The following is a 21,393-nucleotide window of genomic DNA, read 5'->3' on the forward strand; positions in this document are numbered from 1 at the left end:
TCATGTCAGCGAAACAAATTCACTTGACAACCTACTTCAAACAAGTGGCCACAGAAACCCTGTTATCTGCAAGGCAAATACTACAAGCCTTTGGGGGTTCATGGCCTCCTGCATTCTTCTAATTCCATATGCAAGACTGCATATGAGGAAAATACAATGGTATCTGAAAAGCCTATGGTGTCAACACTCTCAGGATCTAGTAGCAATGATTTCTATCATAACTTGCCTATGCCTAGAGTTCCTTTGGTGGGCAGAGGCTTGCTACCAAAACAAGGGACTACCATTCACACTACTCCTTGCCACCCAAACCCTAACAAGAGATGCATCAGACTATGCATGGGGGGGGGGACACCTGGCAGGGAAGTGCATTCAGGGCAAATGGAACCCAAGTCAAATGCACCTGTTTAATAGAAATGTTAGCTGTACAAAATGCTCTGACAGCCTTCAGGGACTACATTCTTGCAGGACAATTAATGGTAAAGACGGACAACACCACTGTTATGTGGTACATAAACAAGCAGGGGGGTACACATCCTTACTCCCTCTGCAGACTAGCCATGGCATTGTGGAATACAGCCTTGAGCTACCAAGTGCATCTACAAGCTCAATTCTTGTCAGGAAAACTAAATACACTAGCAGACAGACTAAGCAGAAATCTCATGGACCCACATGAGTGGAAACTGGAACCAAGGATTTTCAACATGTTGACAAGCAAATGGGGGAGCCCAGATATAGACCTGTTTGCCTCCCCTGGAACTATCAATTGGAAATATTTTGCACATGAACTCCCCACAGACAATCTTTGAAAGTGGATCCTCTGTCCTTCAGCTGGAAAAACATAACAGTTTATGCCTTTCCTCCTTTGCCTCTGCTCTCCAAAGCACTACTAAAGATCAAACAAGACAAACCAAGGACAATTCTGATTGCACTAGACTGGCCATGCCAATACTGGTACCCCCTCCTGCACAGCATGTCACTGTTGGCCCCATGGCACCTGCCTCAGACTCCTACCCTGCTGTCTCAGCAGGAGAACCAGATTCTGCACCCTCAGCTTCAAACACTGAACCTAGCAGCCTGGCTAATTAATCTCTCCTTTACCATCCCTCAGTAAATCAGAGATGGATATCATTTTAGAGACTAGGAGGCCTAGTACTAGAAAATCTTATGCTGAAAAATGGAAAAGATTCTGTGCCTAGAACCAGTCTCAAGGGATGAGCACAGTAGTGCCCAATTTACCTCAGATTTTACAATACTTAACTGAGATGCTTCACAAGGCCTGTCTTTTTCCTCAATAAAGATTCCGCCTCAGCCATTTCAGCTCATTATAACACACAACCTCCCCTCTTCTCATCCACTGCTCAAGCAGTTCCTCAGATGGGCCAAAAAATTTAAGACCAACCAGGAGATCTCCATCCCCAGCCTGGGAGCTTCATTTTGTATTGGAGAACCTCACCCTTCCTCCTTTCGAGCCAGCTGCTACTGTAGATTTAAAATTCCTTTCTTGGAAAACAGCCTTCTTTTTAGCAATCACTTCAGCAAGAAGGGTATCTGAATTACAGGCCCTTGTGGCAGTGGAGCCTTTCATCATCTTTCATGCGGACAGGGTGTCCCTCAGGACCAATCCCTCTTTCATGCCAAAGGTGGTATCCAGTGTGGCCTTTAATCAGTCCATTCATTTGCCAACCTTCTTTCCTAATCCACAGAACAAAGGGGAACGGATACTGCACTCCTTAGATGTGCACAGACAACTTAGATTCTAATTGGACAGGACTAAACCTCAAAGGATATCTGAACAACTGCTGGTGACATTTGCTGCAGCAACAGAGGGGAAGGCGATTTCAAAGCAAACCATCTCTATATGGATAGACCATTGCATTCATTTCTGCTATAAGCACCATGGAAAACCTATCCCACAGGGGATCAGTCCCCACTCAACCAGGGCTGCATCTACCTCTACAGCCTTTCTCAGAGGCATACCTACCAGGGACACCCTAGAAGCTGCTACCTATAGTTCTGTACATACTTTCACCAAGCATTACCATTTGCCAATTTTCTCTAAATCCAGAGCTGGCTTTGCCACTGCAGTCTTGCAGGGCCTTATAGATGGTCCTTATGCTATCTAAATTCCTACTCCCATCCTTAGCTTTGGGAATCTACCCAAATATGATGACTGCAACAGTGAAGCATGAAGAACATAGTACAGTTGTGTACACTTACCATAAATGTAGATGTTCGAGTGTATTCACTGTTGCAGTCCTTGTTACCCTCCCTCCAGCCCCCTGACTTCTTTTGGCTATACCTCTTCTCTCCTTTACAATGCTTAAAAGCTTTTTGGTGTATTTGCTTTTTTGTTGGAGGTATAACCTTGTATATTTATAGATTTAATTGTTTCCCATTAGGGGGACACCTGACATCTGGGGCAAGAAAAACTGATGTAATGATGTCGGCTGCATGTTTTATACCCCTGATGACCTGATGTCACAGAAGAAGAGACAGCAACTGATGTAGGACCCTAGACTTTGTTAATCAGGCTGACTGAGGGCTACTGCAAGCAGATAACCCAAATGTGATGACTGCAACAGTGAATACACTCGAACATCTACATTTATGGTAAGTGTACACAACTGTACTTTCTTTACAACTAGACTCCCTTCCCCCTGGCCCTCAGAAACCTGACATTTTACAGAGTTCTGGATTCCCACAAACACCTGTTTAAGAATCCTGTGGCAGATCCCAAAATGGTGACTCTGGGCCTTAAGGAGGCAAAAGCTAGGTCTTCCAAAAATCATTTACCAGCAGACAAGGAAAACAGAGCCTTCGACAAGTTTAAGAAAGATTACATCTCTGCTGCTCTTGTCAATAAGGGCTTTGAACTGTCAATTTCATATGGTGAAGTATCAGGAAACCATTTTTGACCAGATGAAGCAAAAACTGATGAAATTAAAATTAAGGTGGTCTCAAAGAAGCTGCTGGATGTCAACAATTCCTGCTGACAAGTAATGATGCACACTCTGCACTGATGCTATGATGCCCTGAAAGCTTCCAGCTGGGCAGCAGCCACTGGATTTTTCATTAGAAGTCATGCCTGGTGGGGGAGCAGCCCCTTCCTGAACATATCAGATCCAGGCTCCTGGATACCTCCTAGGGCAAACTTTCTTTTTGCTCTTAAGGCTGAGGCTGTGCTTAAGAAAAATGGGAGGATGAGGCCAGATCCATGCAAACCGTCAAGGACTTTGTCCCGCTTCAACCTCCTCACTTTAGTTGTAATTATCCCACCAAACATTAGTTGTTTCCATCCTCCCGATATAACCCTAGACATAGGAGACCTTGAAGGGAAAAAAAGACAGCGCCAGTGTCAGAGATTGTGGCAGACAGACCCCAATAGGCATGTAGGACCCCACCCCCAAGGACCTATCAAGGAGTAATCATGACTCATGTATGATACCACCTTCCCCCTCCCCCCACCCCTCAACCTTCCTCTCTCCCCAGGTTAGGAGGATAGCTGTCCCTGTTCCTCAAGAACCAGACCCTCATTACTGGGGATCTGTGAGTTCTAAGAATTATTCATAGACATTAGAAACTCAAGTTCAAACATTCCTTAATTCATTCAGGCTTCCCAGATATCCCTCCAAACAAAATGCCAAGACCTTGAAACAAACACAGCTTCTGTGCACCCAAGGCTTAGTGGAACTTGTACCAACCTCCTTGCAAGGAAGAAGATTTTACTCCAGACTTTTCCTGGTTCCCAGAAAAGAAGGTGCCTGGAGGGCCAGTTCTAGACCTGTCAAGGCTCAACCAATTCTTAGAGGACCCCAAATTCAAAATGCTAATTCTACAAAAACTACTGCCTATGATCTCCCTCAGTGCCTTCATGATGACCTTTGTTCTAAATGGCGCATACCTCCACTTTCCCATATAAGAATCTCACAGCAGATTCTTAATGCTTTAAAACAGGTGTGAGGCATTATCAGTTGTGTGTTCTGCACTTTGGCTTGCCTGCTACACCCAGGGTTTTCACAAAATGCCCAACCCTAGTGTTGGCTTTCTGCAGGACATAGGGAATGCAGATTTACCCCTACTTAGACGATTGCCTCATTCAGGCAACAGATCTAGAAAAACTCAAAGCAGGTCTGCAATACACCCAAAATATACTGGCTTTAGAGGCTTTCACCATCAGTACTCAGAAATTTCAAATCAATCCCACAAATAGGATTGTGTTACTGCGAGCTTTACTGGACTCTCCTCTCTTCAGAAACCCTTTCTTCTGCCAGATGAGGTCACCTTTCTAACTCTATTTCAAAAAGCTCCTTGTCAGGAAATACCACTCAGCCAGAGAGCATCTCAGAGCACTGGTTTACATGACTGCTTGCATTCTCATGATCCCCCTGGTCAGACTTCATACAAGGAAACTGCAGTAGTACCTCAAAAATGTGTGGTGCCAACATTCTCGGTTTCTAACCTTCAGGATAAAACTTCTTCCTCGTCTCAGGAAAGCGTTTGCCTGATAGGTCCAAGTATGCTCCCTCAATCTGGGCCTTCCCTTCAGGTTCATCCCCCAGGACCAAAATCTGACAATAGATGCATCAGAAATAGCCTGGGTATCCCACTACAGCAGCTTCCAGTCTCAAGGCAGATGGAACTCCAAATTTAGAAACAAACATATCAACCGGAAAGAACTGATGGCATTCCAAAAAGGCCTGATGGCATTCCAAAAAGGCCTGATTGCCCTCAAATATCAATAGAAACCCAGAGTCTTCCTGGTAAAGGCAGACAGTACCATGGTTATGTGCTACATAAACAAGCAGGGTGGGACCCGCGCTTTACCCCCTTTGCCGCTTAGCCATGGACTTGTGGGAAACAGCAAACTCCCTAGGACTGCATCTCAGGGTACAGTACTTAACCAGGAGAAACCAATCAAATAGCAGATCACCTAGGCAGGAGTCTGTTAGACCCAAGAGTGTGACAACTGCATCAGGAAGATGTTCTTCGTGTTTCACTGTTGCAGTCATTACATTTGGGTTATCTGCTTGCAGGTAGCCCTCAGTCAGCATGATTAACAAAGTTTTGGGTCCTGCGTCGGTTGCTGTCCTTTCTTCCATGATGTCAGGTCGTCGGGTATAAAATATGCAGCCAACGCCATTACATCAGTCTTTCTTGCCATGCGGTGCCCGAAGCAGAAGCAGTTCGCAAGTGCCGGTTGGCCGACTCATGAAATTTTTCATTTTTGAGTTTCAGAACCGAAGTCATCAACTAAAGCTGAGTACCCCGTTGGGGAAACTTTTTCTTGCTCCTGACCAATGTCAGTAAAAGTTAATAATTGCATTACTTGTGGAAAGCAAATACCTCATAAAGATTTTCATTCGTACTGTATTCCTTGCCTAGGCCTTGACCACGATGTACCTTGCTGTCAGTTTTGTGCTTTATTTAATCAGCGCACTCTGTCGTCTGTATATTTTCGCCTCTAAATATTTCGGTTCTCGGTTTAATTATCCAGAAATGTCATCGGTTAGCCGTCTGACTACCGGGATTCCAAAAAAAAAACGCAAAGATAAAGACCGAGACAGGCCGCCGAGGTCCAAAACTGCCGACGACGCTTCTCCTAAGCCAGTCACTAGTTCACCGGTACTCAGTGAAGCACTTTTGCAGCCCTTGATACCCGCTGCTTCTGATTCGCTGGCCTCTACTGAGACCCATTTGGAGTCAAAGTATGCCGCGAGATGCTTCAACTATGGAACCTGCGGATGTCTCTACCTTGGATAGGTCCGGAGCCGCTGTGCAGGCACCGGCTTCTGCGGGTGTATTCAGGCCTACGGACCTGCATATAAAACCAATGCCTCCTTCTCTTAGGCCTAAATCTCGAACCATGCCTAAAAAACCAACGCCCAGGCCACATGCTCAGGCCTCTATGCCTAAAAAACAAATGATAAAAATGGCTGAAGATCTAATAACTCTAATCAGGGTAAGCCAGCCCCCCCTTTCTAAGAGGCCTAGGACCGAAGTGGTTTATGATTCTTCTGACCATGATTCTGTTTTTTCTGATTCTTCTGATCTGGATTTGGCCTTATCTACTTATGAGAATTCTGATGCAGAGAACTCCATTCCCTCTGCTTCCCCTCCAGAGGATTTTTCTTTTGGGGATACCTTACATATACTTTAAGGGAGCAATTCAACTGGGAAAGCCGGGATTTTTCTGATTCAAAAAAGAGGCTTGGGGATTTTTTACTCCTACCTCAGCATAGGCCTTTAGTTATTCCTACTGTACTAAACATTGTTGTTGATGCTTTTTCGGAATCTAGTTTATCCCCTGATTTCTTGCCTCCTACTCCCAGAAAACCAGACAGATACTACAGGGTCCCTGAGTCACACAAGTTCCTTTTTTAAAATCCTATTGTAGATCCAGAGACTATTTCACAGGGGCCCAAGGGTATTAAGGGTTCTACTGCTAAAAACCTACCCCTTCTGATAGAGACTCCAGGGAGCTGGATAGATGGGGTAAGAAGGTTTACACTTCTGCAACCTTGGCCATTAGGGCTTTAAACTGTCAGTTTGATATGTTAAAGTATCAGCAACATGTTATTGGATTGCTTAAACAGAAAATTATGTTGATTCCTGACTGTGTGGAAAATAAAGAATTACAGGATTTAATGCATTCTGCTGAACAAGTTGGAAAACATACTTTGCAATGTTGTTTTGATTCATTAGAGGCCTCTTGCAGGGCCACTGTTACTGGGTCTGTGCTCAGAAGGCATGCTTGGCTTAAGGAGCAATCTTTGCCTGATCATGTTAAAGCTAAATTGTTGGATGCTCCCTTAAATCAGGACCGCCTGTTTGGCAACAAGGCTGAGGAAGTTCTTAAAAAGATGGAAGATAAAGCTAAATCTATGCAAACTGTTAAAGATTTCTTACAAGTTCAGCCTTCTAGATTTAGTAGGCACTGGCCCTCTAAGAATTGGTCCTTTCCAGCCCCTTCCAGGTCTTCTCAAGCCAAACCCAGACTGAGCAAAAACCCCAGGATGTCCTTCAAGGATGCATCTGCAGTCATAACATATGGGTTGTCCTGCCTCAAGCAGCTCTTCGGTCGGCCGGATTCCAAAGTCTGGGTCTGGCCTCAGCTGATGTCGCACTTCACCCGACGTCATAGCTCCTGGGGTATAAAGGCATCAGCCGACGCCATTTTCCTCAGTCTTTCTTGCCGCGCGGTGCCCGAAGCAGAAGCTGTTCGCAAGTGCCGGTCGGTCAGATCCAGAGGATTTCAACTACCGAAGACTTCTAAAAAAGCTAAGTTACCCCATTGGGGACTCTTTCTTGCCTCAGCCGATGTCAGACAAAGTAAATAATTGTTTAACTTGTGGGAAACAAATACCTCATAAGGATTTCCACTCTTACTGCCTTCCTTGCTTAGGCCCAGACCACGATGTATCAGATTGTTTAGCCTGTGCTTCCTTCAACCGACGGACTCTTAGACGTCGGTCGGAGTTTGCAGAAGAGTTTTTTGGCTCCGCTTTTTCATATAAAATGCCGTCGGAGACTCCGACTACACATTTAGCTAAAAAACGCAAGGAAAAGGACCGACACTCGCGGCCCGCGGTTTCGGCTGAAACCATGGTTAGGCCTACCGCGAGCATCTCTGTTTCGGCTGAGACCGAGACCTCGGTTCTCCCTTCGGCCGAAAGCATGCCTCCGCCAACCTTCTATGTCTATCAAGGCCTTTTCCAGGGCTAAAGCAGCAAAACTTTCCAAGGCCTTACCTACAAAGGCTCCCTCTCACAGGCCTACTTCTAGTTCTCAGATTCTCAGCCTTGCTGAGGACCTTATTTCTCTGATCAGGGGATCCCAACCACACCCAGACAGGGCCTCACAAGCCCTTCCTGAAAAGAGGCCTAGAACTGAACCCCCTGAACCTCTCTCCACTGACTATTCCTCAGATGGTTCAGATTTATCTGACCATCAGGAAGGCCCATACTCACCTTATGAGGATTCTGATGCGGAAGACTCCATCCCTTCAGCCTCTCCTCCAGAAGAATTTTCATTTGGGGAAACCCTTCACTCTATGAGGGAACACTTCCAATGGCAGGGTCAGGATTTTTCTGATTCTAGGAAAAGGCTAAGGACTTTCTTACACTTACCACAGCATAGGCCTTTAGCCATACCACCTGTACTATCAGTTGTTGATGATGCATACAATGATGCCAGTACTGCCCCTGATTCTCTTCCCCCGGCCCCTGCCAAACCTGACAGATAATACAGGGTCCCGGATTCTCACTTCCACTTGTATAAGGCCCATGCTGCAGACCCAGAAACCATTTCTCAGGGCCCTAAGGGTGTTGCAGCTGCCTCTGCCAAAAACCCCCTACCCTCTGAAAGAGAATCTAGAGCATTAGAGAGATGGGGTAAAAAGGTTTATACATCTGCTACTCTTTCCGCCAGGGTTTTAAACTGTCAATTCCACATGATACAGTACCAGGAATTTTTGTTAGATCAGCTGAATAAAATGCTTTCCTCTCCTGAACCTTTAGACCGTAAGTCCCTTCAGGATTTGGTACACAACTCTCAGCAGGTCAGTAATCATTTCTTGAAATGTGGCTATGATGCACTGGAGGCTTCATTTAGATCAGCTATGACTGGAGCAGTGATTCGAAGGCATGCCTGGCTAAAAGAACAATCCTTGCCAGAGCATGTTAAGTCAAAACTCCTAGATGCCCCTATGGAGAAACAAAGTTTATTCGGCTCCCCTGCACAGGAGGTTCTAAAGAAAGTGGAAGAAAAAGCAAAATCTGTCCAAACAGTCAAGGATTTCCTGCAGGTCTAACCTCCGAGGTTCAGCAGAAATTGGCCTTCAAAGAATTGGTCCTTTCCGGACACCTCTAGAGCACAGAGAGGCAGAAATAGGCGCCCAAGAGGCAGAGGTCAATCTAGGGGTGCCTACAGGGGTCGTCAGTGGCAATCTGCCAACCAGAGAAGTGCCGCCACAGCTACGACTGCAACCACTTCCACAGGACAGACACAATGACTTGGCTCTGATTCCGCCTACCAGGGAACAACTGGAAGCACCCTTGGGCGGAAAGCTATCTCTTTTTTCAAAAAACTGGCATTGTATTACAGGAGACAAATGGACTTTGCAAACAATAGACAAGGGCTACAGGTTTCACTTCCACACACTACCAAAAAAGAGAGGAATGCCAAACCTTCCACCAAGCCAGAAAACAGAGGCTCTAAAACAAATCTTCAGCTTATTAAGGATGAGAGCAATAGAAAAGGTACCATCTATGGAACAAGGCCAAGGATTTTACTCCAGACTATTCCTTGTACCAAGAAAAGAAAATCAATGGAGGCCTATTCTCGACTTGTCCGCACTGAACACATATCTCATTGTTCCAAAATTCAAAATGCTAACCCTACAGCAACTTCTTCCCATGTTGGGCAAGGAGTCTTGGCTGGTGACTCTAGATCTCAAGGAGGCATACCTGCACGTCCCTATACGACCAGATTGCAGAAGACACCACAGATTTCTTGCAGGATCAGAGCATTATCAATTCTCAACATTGCCCTTTGGCTTATCTACTGCGCCCAGAGTATTCACGAAATGCCTGGCATCAGTAATTGCACATTGCAGGCTTCAGGGAATTCAAATCTACCCATATCTGGATGACTGCCTAATACAAGCGGACAACAAGACAAAAATAATAAAGGATTTGGCCTGTGTCATACAACTGCTGCAAGCCTTGGGATACACAGTCAACATACAAAAGTCAAGACTAGTGCCATCCCAAAGGATAACATTTTTGGGTGCAGAACTGGACACACTAGCTCAGATGGCTTTTCTCACAGAGGAAAAACAAAAGCAACTACCAGTCTATTTCATGGCCTTAACAAAACAAACTCAGCTTACTGCAAGGAAAGTCCTGCAGGCCCTGGGTTACATGGCATCTTGCATAATCTTGATCCCGCATGCCAGGCTGCATATGAGAAAACTACAATGGTACCTGAGGAATGTATGGTCTCAACACAAGCACAGTCTAGAAGCCCTGATTCCAATCATTCCATGCCTGCACAAAGAATTCCTGTGGTGGGCTCAGGCCTGCCAGATAAACAGAGGATTGCCTTAACACAAACCACATCCAAGGCAGACCATTACCACGGACGCCTCAGACCTAGGCTGGGGGGCACACATGGAAGACAAGTGTATCCAAGGCCTATGGTCCCAAGACCAGCTGAATCTACACATAAATCTAAAGGAGATGCTGGCAGTGAAGCATGCAATCGAGGCATTCAGTTCATTCCTCCAGCAAGGACACCTGCTGCTAAGGACGGACAATACCACAGTCATGTGGTACATCAACAAACAGGGAGGCACACATTCATACCCCCTATGCCGGATGGCAATGGACCTTTGGAACTTAGGCCTGAATCTCAACATCCAACTGCAGGCCAGATTTGTACCAGGAAAAGAGAACTCCCTAGCAGTCAGCTTAAGCAGAACTACCACGGATGCTCACGAATGGATGCTGCATCCAGACATCTTCAAATCCATAACAAAGAAATGGGGAATGCCAGAACTAGACCTGTTCGCCTCCCCACTCAACCACCAACTGAAGAAATTCTGCTCAAGAGTATACCATCCATTAGCCTGGAAGGCCCTGACGATATATGCCTTCCCACCACTCCCATTGATGTACAAAGTTCTATTGAAGATCAGAGAGGAACAGCCAAAGCTAATTCTGATAGCTCCAGACTGGCCAAGGCAGCATTGGTACCCGCTACTGAGAAGCATGTCTCAGACAAACTCATGGCCTCTACCTCTATGTCCTCTACTTCTAACGCAGAACAACTACAGGACCCTGCATCCAAACTTAAAAACGCTGCAGCTAACTGCTTGGAAAATTGCATAACACAAAATCAACCTATTTTATCTCAGAGGGTTAAGGACATTATCCTGGAGGCTCGCAGACCCTCCACAAGGAAAACATATTCAGCCAAATGGAAGAGATTCCTCATTTGGAGTGCAGCAAAGGGAACAAATGTCACACTGGCAAACCTAGCACACATCCTAGAATACTTAGCAGAACTGTTCCACAATGGCCTGTCCTATTCTTCCATTAAGATTCATGCATCAGCAGTTTCAGCAGAGTACAATATGGATCCTCCTGTCTTCTCTCATCCTCTCCTCAGATAATTTTTGAGAGGGATCAAAAATGTAAAACCTCCAAGGAAACCATCTCTACCTGCATGGGATCTCAATTTTGTGCTAGAAAAATTAACACTTCCTCCCTTTGAACCAGCAGCAACAGCAGACTTACAGTTCTTATCTTGGAAAACTGCCTTCCTGCTAGCAATCACTTCAGCAAGAAGGGTATCTGAGTTACAGGCATTAATGGCAGTGCAGCCTTTTCTCGTTTTTCACCAGGATAGAGTGTCTCTGAGAACCAATCCTACTTTTATGCCAAAGGTGGTATCCAGGGTATCCTTGAACCAAGCTATTCATTTACCTACATTCTTCCCCAACCCACAGAACAGGGGGGAAAAACTACTACACACCTTGGATGTACACAGACAACTGCACTACTATCTGGACAGAACTAAGGCCAGCAGGAAAACTGACCAGCTTCTGGTAGCATATGCAACAGGAGTGCAAGGGAAAGCAATTTCAAAACAGACAATTTCAAAATGGATAGGAAATTGCATTCGATTCTGCTACTCATTTCATGGAAAGACAACTCCTGAAAATATCAGGCCTCACTCCACAAGAGCTACAGCCACCACTACAGCTTTCCTACGAGGAGTGGCTACCAAAGACATTTTAGAAGCTGCTACTTGGAGCTCCGTGCATACATTTGCCAAGCATTACAATCTTCCTTTATACTCCAGATCCCGAGCAGGTTTTGCAACTGCTGTTTTACAAGGGATCTTAACTACACCGTCATTATCTTAGTGCCTCCTCCCCCAGTTTGGCTATGGTATTCTACCCATATGTTATGACTGCAGATGCATCCTTGAAGGACATAGTACAGTTTTGTACCTACCATAAATGTAGATGTCCGATAGGTATGCATCTGCAGTCAGGATTACCCACCCTCCTTCCCCTCTGTGGTATTCCTAGGGTATTTACCCCTCTCTTAGCTGACTGGGGGAATCTATTATGGTGTATTTGTTTATATGTATATATACCTTTTGTTTTTCTACTGTTTGGAATTTGCTACTTTTATACAAATTTTAGCCTTCCTTGAGGGCACCTGGCATCTGGGGCAAGAAACACTGAGGAAAATGGCGTCGGCTGATGCCTTTGTACCCCAGGAGCTATGACGTCGAGTGAAGTGCAACATCAGCCAAGGCCAGACCCAGACTTTGGAATCCGGCCGACCGAAGGGCTGCCTGAGGCAGGACAACCCATATGTTATGACTGCAGATGCATACCTATCGGACATCTACATTTATGGTAGGTACAAAACTGTACTTTTCAGTCCCAAGGGACACACGGGACTAAGCAGTGGGGGGCTCCACTTCCAAATCTGGGAGTAATAAGACTCCCCCAATGGTAAACTGTCTCAATGACTTCCTTTTAAAATTTCCAAGCACTTATCAACTGACTGCCCCTTTGGGGGGTAAAGATTGCTCTTCACGCAAAGAACTGGGAACTCATTACCAAGGACAAATGGGTTTTAAATGTAGTGTCCCAGAGATACAGATTTCACTTACACATGTTGCCAACACCAAGCAGGTGGCCAGACCTACCACCAAATCAGTGGGCAGAGGCCCAAAAAAACAAGTACCTTCTCTCTTAAGCATGGGGGCTATTCAACTGGTACCAGAAGAGGAAAAGGGACACGGTTTCTACTCGAGACTTTTCCTGGTACCCAGAAAAGACAATTCATGGCATCCTATCCTACACCTGTCTAAACACCTTTTTGGAGATTCCAAAATTCAAGATGCTGTCTTTTCACCAATTACTTCCTATGCTAGGCAAAGATGCCTGGTTGACAACACTAGATTTAAAAGAAACCTACCTGCACATCCCAATCAGCGAGTCTTGCAGAAGATACCTACGCTTCAAAGCAGGCTACACGCACTATCAGTTCTCTGCACTGCCCTTTGGCTTATCTTCTGCACCCAGGGTATTCACAAAGTGCCTAGCTCCAGTTATTGCATTTTGCAGGCAAAGAAATATTCAAATATACCCATACCTGGATGATTGTCTAATTCAGGCAGAAAGCCAGGACATACTTTTGAATCATCTGGCCTTTGTACAAAGGGTTCTAACTTGTCTCGGGTACACAATAAACGAAAATAAATCACACCTGGTACTCTGCCAACAAATTATATTAATGGGAGCAAGCTTGAATACAACTTCCCAGATGGCCTACCTCACGCCAGAGAAACAAATTCATTTGACAACCTACTTCAAACAAGTGGCCACAAAAACCCTGCTATAGGCAAGACAAATACTGCAAGCCTTGGGGTTCATGGTCTCCTGCATTCTTCTAATTCCATATGCAAGACTGCATATGAGGAAACTACAATCATATCTAAAAAGCCTATGGTGTCAACATTCTCAGGATCTAGAAGCAATTATTCCTATCCTACCTTGCCTACGCTTAGAGTTCCTTAGGTGGGCAGAGGCCTGCTACCAAAACAAGGGACTACCTTTCACACCACCCCCTGCCACCCAAACCCTAACCACAGATGCATCAGACTATGCATGGGGGGATCACCTGGCAGGGAAGTGCATTCAGAGCAAATGGAACCCAAGTCAAATGCACCTGCATATCAATCAAAAAGAAATGTTAGCTGTACAGAATGCTCTGACAGCCTTCCAGGACCACATTCTTAAAGGACAACTAATGGTAAAGGCGGACAACACCACTATTATGTGGTACATACACAAGCAGGAGGTACACATTCTTACCGCCTCTGCAGACTAGCCATGGCATTGTGGAACACAGCCTTGAGCTACCAAGTGCACCTTCAAGCTCAATTCCTGCCTGGAAAGTTAAATACACTGGCAGATGGACTAAGCAGAAACCTTAAGGACCCACACAAGTGGAAACTGGAGCCAAGGATTTTTAACGTTGACAAGCAAATGGGGAAGCCCAGATATAGACCTGTTTGCCTCTCCCCAGCACTACCAATTAGGCAAATTTTGCACAAGGACTACCCACAAACAAGCCTGGAAAGTGGATGCTCTGTCCTTCAGCTGGAAAAACTTATCAGTCTATGCCTTCCCCCCTCTGCCTCTGCTCTCCAAAGTATTACTAAAAATCAAACAGGACAAACCAAGGATGATTTTGATTGCTCCAGACTGGCCACGCCAACACTGGTACCCCCTCCTGCGCAGTGTGTCACTGTTATCCCCATGGCACCTGCCTCAGTCTCCCTTCCCTGTTGTCTCAGCAGGAGAACCAGATTCTGCACCCTCCGCTTCTAACACTGAACCTTGCAGCCTGGCTAATTACACAATCGCTCCTTTACCATCCTTCAGTAAACCTGTGACGGATATCATTTTAGAGGCAAGGAGGCCTAGCACTAGAAAATCCTATGCTGAAAAATGGAAAAGATTCTGTGCCTGGAACCAGTCTCAAGGGATGAGCACAGCAGCGCCCAATTTACCTCAGATTTTACAATACTTAACTGAGATGCTTCACAAGGGCCTGTCTTTTTCCTCCATTAAAATCCACGCCTCAGCCATTTCAGCTCATTATAACACAGAACCCCCCCCCCTCTTCTCGCATCCACTGCTCAAGCAGTTCCTCAGAGGGGCCAAAAATTTGAGACCACCCAGGAGAGCCCCAACCTGGGACCTTAACTTTGTTTTGGAGAACCTCACTCTACCTCCTTAAGAGCCAGCTGCTACTGCAGAATTAAAATTTCTTTCTTGGAAAACAGATTTCCTTTTAGCAATCACTTCAGCTAGAAGGGTTTCTGAATTACAGGCCCTTATGGCTGTGGAGCCTTTCATCATCTTTCATGCGGACAGGGTGTCCCTCAGAGCCAATCCATCCTTCATGCCCAAGGTGGTATCCAGTGTGGCTCTTGTCAGTCCATTCATTTGCCAACCTTCTTTCCCAATCCACAGAACAAAGGGGGACGGATACTGCATTCCTTAGATGTGCACAAACAACTTATATTCTACTTGGACAGGACTAAATCTCAAAGGAAATCTGAACAACTGCTGGTGGCATTTGCTGTAGGGGCAGAGGGGAAGGCTATTTCAAAACAAATAATTTCTAAATGGATAGGCCATTGCATTAATTTCTGCTATAAGCACCGTGGAAAACCTGTTCCCCAGGGGATCCGACGTCACTCCACCAGGGCTGCATCTACCTCTACAGCCTTTCTCAGAGGCGTCCCTACCAGGGACATTCTAGAAGCTGCTACCTGGAGTTCTGTACATACTTTCACCAAGCATTACCATTTGCCAGTTTTCTCTAAATCCAGAGCTGGCTTTGCCACTGCAGTCATGCAGGGCCTTATAGCTGGTCCTAATGCTATCTAAATTCCTCCTCCCAACCACAGCTTTGGGAATCTACCCAAATGTAATGACTGCAACAGTGAAACACAAAGAACATAGTACAGTTGTGTACACTTACCATAAATGTAGATGTTCGAGTGTATTCACTGTTGCAGTCCTGGTTACCCTCCCTCCAGCCCCCTAACTTCTTTTGGCTATACCTCTACTTTCCTTTACTATGCTTAAAAGCTTTTTTAGTGTATTTGCTTTTTTTGTTAGAGGTATATCATCGTACTTTTATATTTAATTGCTCCCCATTAGGGGGGGGGGGCCCTGATATCTGGGGCAAGAAAAACTGATGTAATGGCATCTGCTGCATGTTTTATACCCCTGACGACCTGAAGTCATGGAAGAAGGGACAGCAACCGTCGCAGGACCCAAGACTTTGTTAATCAGGCCAACTGAGGGCTACCTGCAAGCAGATAACCCAGATGTAATGACTGCAACAGTGAATACACTCAAACATCTACATTTATGGTAGGTGCATACAACTGTGCTTTTTTCTCACCATAGCCAAAGAATGAGGGGAGCCACAGATGGACTTTTTTGCCACAAAAGAAAATGCTCACTTGGAAAAATTTTGTTGCAGGAGCATAACTGCTAGGTTTTCAAAAACGTATTGGCCAATAACATTTGTGAGACTGTCACATGGATTAAAATCTACACTTTTCCTGAGCATTATAAACTGGAAGTCCAGTCCAAAAACAGAATAAGCTTCACCTGTACCATCCTGTGAGGTATATTCTGATTTTCGCCAAAATAATGTTTATTGCTGTGGTCCTTTCCCTTGGGTAATAAGTGTTGCGGTGGTGATCCTTATGGTGACCATAATACAGTTGTCTAAGCAACCTCCTATAACAGATATTTGAGAGGGCAATATTTGCTGTAGTATGAACTCCCATCTGCTTGAGAATGTTATAGTGCAACTTTTAAATCCACCTTAGACAAGGACTCACTGTTTGGCCTATTCCTTGCCTTCCCCCCATACACTTGCTGTCCAGCGCACTGCTGAATATAAGGGAAGAAGGTCCATGGGTCATTCTAATAGCCCCAGTTTTGCCAAGGCTGCACAGGTACCCCCTATTGCTCACTCCAAACAGGGAGCCATGTCTGCTGCCAGAGAGAGGGGACCTGTTAACGCAGAACACAGGCACCATCATATACCACCACCTGCACACACGCACATTGAGAGCTTCGGTGGTACTTTGATCCCATGGGGAGGGCTCAGTCCTCGACAAACGGGTCTTGGCGTAGTGCTAGGTCTCTTGGCTGCTTCTATAAAGTCTTACTTCGCCAAATGGAAAAGATTCATTATATAGTGCAGACAGAAGGGCAAAGTCCTAGGCAAGCTCAGAATCCTTTGATCCTGTCATACTTATCAAGCCTTTGTGAAAAAGAACTGTCCTACTCAACTATTTAGATCCATGCTTCAGCAATTTCTGCCTGTCTGCCACCTAGCCTTTCTCTTCCCATCCTTTCATGAAGTAGTTTCTGAGAGAGGTTGTCAACAGTAGGCCTCCCAGAAAACCTTCTGTTCTCCGCTGGGACCTCAATTTCATTCTGGTGAAGCTCACCCCCTCCCACCTTTTGAGCCAGCTGCTTCCACGGATATAACATTCCTTACCTGAAAGATTTTGTACTAGTCATTACTTCAACCTGGAATGTTTCACAGCTTTAGACCCTTGTGTGTATGGAAGGAACCTTTAATTTTCCACCCAGACTGAGTATCTCTTAGGACCAGTCTTTCCTTTTATGCCCAAGGTGGTGACAGAGATTTCTTTAAACCAGATCATACACATGCCTACATTCTTTCCTAATCCTCAAAACTAGGGAGAAAGGATCATTCTTACTTTGATGTCCACTGGCAATTGCATTGCTGCTTGGACAGAACCAAGAATGTCAAGAAGTCAGATCAACTTTGTCTCTTTTGTCAGCAGCTCTGAAGGGAGACCAGTTTCAAAACAATCTCCAAATGAATCTCCCTCTGTATTCATTCTGCTACAGCCATCATTGGAAGAAGTTGCCAGTCTCTGTGAGGACACATTTCAGTAGGGCTACTGCTACATCTGCTGCCTTCCTTAAAGGGGCGGCCACTGAAGACATTGTGGAAGCTGCTACTTGGTCCTCTGTGTGTACCTTCACCAAACATTACCATCTTCCTCCCTTTTCAAGTCCAGAGCAGGGTTTGCCAGTGCTATCTTGCAGGGCATCCTTTCTTCTCCTTAGTCCTTCCATCCACCCTCCTTTTAGCTTTGGAAGTCATCCAATAAGTTAGGACTGCAAAAGTGAAACTGAAGAACATGGTACAGTTGTTTACACTTACCCTAAATGTAGATGTTAGAATACTGCAACAGTGAATACACACTTTCTCTCCCTCCTTCTCATCTTGCTTGTGAAATAGGGTTGGTTATTCTTTTCAGTTCCAGGTTACTCCCTCCTTTACACATATTCTGGAGTCTGTGGGCCTAGGCCCCTGACCTTAAGGACGTGCTAGGGGGCTCCTGCCTGTTGAGGGCAAGAAAGTACTGAGGTTATGGCTCCGTCCGATTCCCATTATACCCAGATATTGTAATGTCAGACAGGACATCCACCAGCTTCAGGAGGAGGAGAAAACGATGGCATTCTGTCCAACCAAAGGCTTCCACAGCAAGAAATCCCACAAGTTAGGACTGCAGCTGTGAATACACTTGAACATCTACAATTATGGTAAGTGTACACAACTGTACTTTCATTATATGAAAAAAAAACTTCTAATTGCTCTGACATGTGCAAGAAGGATATCTTAAATGCAAGCACTCATGGTGGGTGTACCTTATCTAGTCTTCCATAGGGATGAGATGTCATTAAGAATATCTCTTTCATGACCAAGGTTTTTTCAGAGTTTACTTGTCAATCTCGGTGGTCTATCCTGACTTTCAGAATTAAGGTAAAAGGATTCTTCATATTTTGGACACACATTGGCAACTCGGGTACTGTCTTGTCTGAACTAAGTCCTTTAGAAAAGGTGATCAGCTATTTTTTTCTTGTACTGGAACTAAAAGGACAGTGTGTGTCAAAACAGACTTTTTTTGATGGTTGTCCTCTGCTATTGCCTTTTGTTATGTCCACCATGGTAAACCAGTTCCAGGCAGCATCAAGGCTCACTCTGTGAGGGCCTTGTCTTCAATGCACATTGGAAAGCGGTGTACTAAAGAAACATTCTAGGGGTAGATAAACGATCCTCTGATCGTACCTTTACAAGGCATTGCAAACTGTATTTTTTTCTGCAGGTCTTGGACTGGCTTTGCTAGGACCATTTTCCTGTGGCTCCTGGATCCATATCATTACTTCACCCAGGTTGGATAGGCTTTAGTAATCAACCCATATAACCTAAAACTTTTGCAACAGTGGGAAGGTTGAGTACAGTTCAGTTGTACGAGTTGCACTTACCTGTAACAACTGACATTTGAACTATTCACTTATGCAGTAGCTGCATCCACCCTCCATTCCTCTATTATTGTATGTAGGTACTGTTGGGAAATAAATTGATGGTTTCTTGTTTTTATAATTCAGGGTGAATACGCAACTAACCTTTTGGGCAAAAAGTCCTGAAGATTTTCAGTCTTGACTGCTGATTTTCCCTCTTCAGGGCTTGACCATTCAGCCATCAGAGTAGGTGGGAAGGGAGCCAACGCTTTAAAAGCTGACAAGTTGTCTCTTGGATAAGACATGACCTATGTAGTCTAAAGGCTTAATGCAGCAGTGAAAGATCTGAACATCTGCTGTTACTGTGTGTAAAGTGCAATGTGCTTTTTATGCCCTGTCCTTTGGCTTGAACTCTGCTCCCAGAAACTTTTACAAAGTGTTTAGGTCCAATGATTGCATTTTGCAGGACAAAGGCTGTCAACATCTATCAATACCAATGGTCTAAAGCTAAATGCCAAAAAGTGTATAGTCATACCCTTTGGCAAAAACAATGTGCCCACAAATTACCACATAGGTGGTAACCCATTAAGTACAGAGAAAGTAATTAGGGATCTGGGGACCCAAGTTGATAGCAATCTCTCCTTTGACAACCACATTGCCAAAGTGGTTAGAAAGACCTTCTACATAGCCCACCTCATCATGAAAGGATTCACATCTAGATCGAGAGGTAATCGTGCCCCTTTATTCATCCCTCATCAGGCCCATCATAGAATACAATGCTCCCTTTGGGATGTACCTTACCCAACACCTGCAGCAATTAGAAAGACCCCAAAAGTACCTCACCAGGAGGATCAAGGGACTCAAACAGATGCCATATGCTGCTCGGTTAAAAAAACTCCAGCTCTACTCAGTTGCATACCACCTACTTCGAGGCGATCTATGCCTGACATATAAAGCTATGTCCAACCCAGAATTAATGGACATGCTCCACCTCAGTAAATCTAAATCCCTTAGAGCCATGCGCTCGAGGGACTTGAACCTCAGCACAGAAATAAACACAACATGCTGGAGGGACAGATTCATAACCCAGAGGCTCCCTTCGCTCTGGAATAGAATTCCAATTCATGTTAGGCAGAGCACCTCATTGACTCTCTTCAAGAAGAATCTTGATGAGTGGATGGGGGATCGTAGGTTTGTCCCGGGGATTACTTCTGTGTCACTATTAGACAGAGGCACAGTAAACTAAACTTTAAAAAGTGCACAGTATACTCAAATCAAGGGGTGGCGTAAGCCAAACACAATTGGGCTAGGCTTATAAATGCCCCAGGGCAGATAGCCTAGTATGAACCTATGAATACATGAATAATTGCCTTATTCACGCATCCACCTTTCAAGAGATGCAGGCATTCCTATAGGTGACCACGTACTGCTTCAGCAAGGTGGAGTCGCATCTTCAGCTGTCCACCAGCATATTTTTTTTAGGTGAGATCTGGACTCCAGGAACCAGAATACTCATCTTCCCAGAGACAGTATTCTGTTCCTATACAGTACTTCCATAGAACTTCAGAGTAGGACACAATTTCAGTCATTGCATTCCTGAGGATGGTGCATGGCATCATGCATATTAGTAGCTCCCAATACCAGACTTCAGATGAGAAAACTGCAAAGACCTAAAAGTTGGTTCCAACAGTAACATTCACTGTAATTCCCCCAATCTGAAGTTGTTTTCATTTGGTCTTCAACCTGTGCGTCTCTGATCTGACTCGGCCGTATACTTCTTCAGCCTTGGAGCCAAAAACTGAGCTCCTCCTATTCTACCCGTAGTGCCCCACTCTCCCTCCACCCCTCAGATCTCGTTTGCCACTCGTCTCAACAGGCACAGGGTCCCATCTCTGAGCTTCCTCTGGGGAATTTCAGTGATTATTTTTTTGGGTGTGTGTATTTTTTCTTATTATCCTTTTTACCCTTTCTACCTATATCTTGTTAGCAAAAAAAAAAAAAAAGGCGAAGTAAAAGTAGTCTCTCTCCTTCCGTCGTCTTAGAGGGTGTTTTTTGTAGCAGTAGTTTTTCTGCCATGGCTGATTCTAAGCCAGCAGGCTTCAAGAAATGCACAGAGTGCAGGCATAAAATTCCGCCTTCTGATGTCCACACACTCTGAGTAGTTTGTTTAGGAGTGGCCCATTTAGATTCCTCCTGTTCTATATGTGCAGGCTTTAATCCTGAAGGGCCTTCTCCCTGCCTCCACTTCTTCTCTATCGATGTCAGGAGTTCAAACCCCTGCAAAAAAAGTCAGTGCCAAGGGTCCCGACAAACCCAAGGAAAAAGAAAAGGATAAGTCCAAAAAGCGGTCTCCCAATAGATCTTCAGTTCCTGTGGGAGAACCACCTCCCAAAAATCATCTGACTACTTCGGCTTCATTCCTCAGCTCCATTCTCCTTGTTTTCACTGAAGCCAAGGGACCCTTTCCCAAAGTCTCCTCTGTTGGT

At 45.0% G+C, this 21,393-nt stretch overlaps 1 protein-coding gene across 1 annotated transcript in view; it reads left to right on the plus strand.

Annotated features, from left to right (window-relative positions):
- The window catches only part of BRWD3 (bromodomain and WD repeat domain containing 3), a 1,896,258-nt gene that overhangs the window by 1,209,067 nt on the left and 665,798 nt on the right, over window positions 1-21,393 (plus strand). The window lies entirely within an intron of this gene.

This window comes from Protopterus annectens, chromosome 15.part0 (assembly GCF_019279795.1).
Source record: "Protopterus annectens isolate FY-2018-M chromosome 15.part0, PAN1.0, whole genome shotgun sequence".
Lineage (NCBI taxonomy): Eukaryota > Metazoa > Chordata > Ceratodontiformes > Protopteridae > Protopterus > Protopterus annectens.